Genomic DNA, 3506 nt, shown 5'->3' on the forward strand with positions numbered 1-3506 from the left:
CATCTTAAATAAATTAATTTTCCAATTAAATAATTTTCTCAACCAAATTTTAATTCACGACTTTACTGTAAAAGAATTCATGAGAAAATATATTTAATATTTTTACATTCAACGGATTCAATATGACCAAATGATTTATTTATATTTTCAAACTTCATTTAATTCGAAAACCATAAATTCATTTCCAAGTCATTATCATTTTCATTTTAGAGAAAACCACATTCATTTCCAAATGTTTCCTATTTCTCCATTTTTACCATTTTTGTTCATGCAATTCATTTTTTGTTTCAACAAGCTAGTGGAAGGACCGATTGGGGATTAAATTATTTATAATTAAATTCTAGCCTTTTGCTTATTAATTATAATCTCATTTAGTTATGAAGTCATTCCACTATAGCATTGTGATTGAGCTCTCCCCAACGGCATACCATTACGAAAGAAACTCGATCAGTGCTCATCCAATGAACTTGTCATAAGTGTGTTACACTGATAGGATATCCTTAATCTCTTTGGGATAAATCTGTTCTCCCAATATGATCATATTTTATCTCATGGTAACCATTACATCTTCCTTTATGAAAAGTCAATTACTATCAAATAGTAATCAAGTCATTCATCACAAAGACAAACGACCAGTGACCACGTTTACTTTTCATCAACCATGCATTGCTAATGGGAGTATATCATTTGCCCAGATCTCGGGTTATGAATTCCACTGTTGTGAATGACGCTACATACTACAGAAGTTGTATACCCAACGCACCAGCTTTCAATTTCTTATCTATTTGAACTCAAACTTTTACATGCACCAAAGTATACGAGTCACGCATAGATAGTTCGTTATTCACTCGGGATTAAGGTATGCCACATTTTGAACGTCACAAGTGAATAAATCCATAAACGAATTCAGGATCTATTCTTCTTGGGTCCAATCTAATGTATTGTCAGTCTAGTCAGTCACATCTATGTATCTATCTTCTGGGAGTTATGCACTCCAATGTCCAAGACAAGGCATCTCCCTAATTGGACTCGGTAGATGGTATATTAGTATTTCAATAGATTTACTCATTTCCAATTAGACTAAAGACATGTTTAGGTTCGTCTACTAATATAAGTTGTCTTTCTGTATTACGATATAGCCACATAATACCGCTTAATAATAGTTTAAAAATTAGATAATCAGTAAGCCAATACTTGCTTCTATTTTGCTTTGCATGCAAAAACCGCATGAGGACAATTATATAAAGTATATTAATGTAATTCATGAATTGTTTTATTAATCAATCTGTTCAAAAAATTACAAGTGTACATAGACGAAAATACTACACTTAGGGCACCAAATCCAACATATCCATCTATTAACATAAAAAATTACATATATATATTCAATCTCATATATGCATTTCAACTAATTCTGAGCCTATTGGCATTTTCATACTCATTCGGCCCCTGAGACTCATTTTCGATTCATTTCGCATATTGACGCATATTGTATTTCAATTTCATTTTCCATTTCACAGATCATTTAATCAATTAATATGTTTATAAACGTATTACCCAGCCACAGACTCCATCACCCAAAGTTGCCTGATAACGATGACACTATTCTTATACATACTACCACCTCAAGTTGCCCGACAATAATGGTTTTCTCAATCTGATTAATAAGTCACCTCGGGTTGCCCAAAAATGATGACTCAATGTGTACAATCTACCACCTTGGTTTACCTGGAAACAATTGTTTTCAATCAATAATCTGACCCTATGACATGCCAACTATATTTGACTCAGTCCGAACAACTAATAAGGTGACTAATTTTTGATTAATTAAATATAGTTCAATTCACTTTTTTTTTCATTCTAAATGTATCATCAAATCAACAATTTATCATATAACACAACATGCTTCAACTCAATTTCATATCAATTCTCATATATCAATCATGTCAAACAATTTTTTATTTTATTCAATTTAGTCACTGTCTTGATAATCAATCTCAACCGAATTAATTCAATTAAAAAACCCAATAAAAACTCACCCCAATACTACATGATACAAAATAACATAAATGTGTAGTAATTAAATTGGTCTCGAATCATAGAAATACAAACTGAATTTTTGAGCTACTCATCGATAACTTTCAATTTTCCTTTGCCTCTCGACAGTTCCATGTCAAATAAAATCACAAAACATATAATATTATCAAATTGCATTCTAATCAAAGTCACCCACAATATCAAACATATTTTATAATTTATTGAATTTAGCCCCTAAACTCGGGACAAACATAACTTTCAATTTAAAGCTTCGGATTGAAAACTAATTTCACATATTTTCATTAGGGAACTCCTACTTGCTATTCCTACCAAAATTTTACAATAGTTTTGCATTTTATTCAATTTTCTCCCTAATGTACAAAACTAACCTTTTAAGCCTTACAATTTAATCATTTTCTTAATCTAAGCTTAATTTCTCACAAATTCATACCAATTTCATCAAAGTCTCAACAATGGTAACTTTCTAAAACTTTAACAGTTTTACAAACTAGTACATGAGCTAGCTAAATCAAGCTCTCATGATTCAATTTCCATAAAAATCAAAGAAAAATGACTAGAAACTTACTTGAATTAAAGACCAAAAGCTTGAAACCCTAGCAATGGCCTTTTCTTCTTCTTCTTTTCTACATATGGCCAGTTGGAGGAGATGAATTATCATCTCTCCTTCCACTAATTTCCTTTATATATGTTTAATTAAGCTTTAGTTAATATTAATTAACTTTTAATTAATATTTTCTTATAATTTTAACTATAATTAATTAGTTTAATCACATATAATCATTACCATCCACTATCAGCTATTTTAAAATGGTTAATTTTTCATTTTAATCTTTTAGATAATTATTATTTAGGTCCCTAAATCATTTCCTAATTAAAAATCTATAGCAATTAAACTTTATAATTTAGTCCCTAGGCCTTAATTAATCACAATTTCGACTAAATTAACTATCCAAATTCAATTAATCTATATATTAGTAAATATTAAATATTGACGAACTCAGCTTATGAAAACAAGATTTCGAAACCGCAATTTCCAATACCACTAGAAACTGGTTTGTTACAGCTAACATGATTTAAAGCAATAATTAATTATAAGAAATTTAATCAAATATATTTAATATAAAATTTGACTACTATCTAAATCATGTTTGCATTTCTTGTCTCATGGATTAAATATCATGCATTGTACTTATTACCATGTCATATACCAATATTTGATTCACCTATCATTATATCTCAATTATATGTAAATTACGACATATCACAAGAACCATTTCACTTTCTCATTACTTTCTTGAATCTATTGACTCGTTTTATAACCATATCGACCCTTTGTGCTCATAATAATTGGATCACATGGTCTTTCACATGTTATATTCCATTACTTTAACATTAATATACAATTTCACAATTCACCTTTAACAATCAACATTTAATGACAATATGCA

Source organism: Gossypium hirsutum, chromosome D06 (genome assembly GCF_007990345.1).
Source record: "Gossypium hirsutum isolate 1008001.06 chromosome D06, Gossypium_hirsutum_v2.1, whole genome shotgun sequence".
NCBI classification, from domain to species: domain Eukaryota; kingdom Viridiplantae; phylum Streptophyta; class Magnoliopsida; order Malvales; family Malvaceae; genus Gossypium; species Gossypium hirsutum.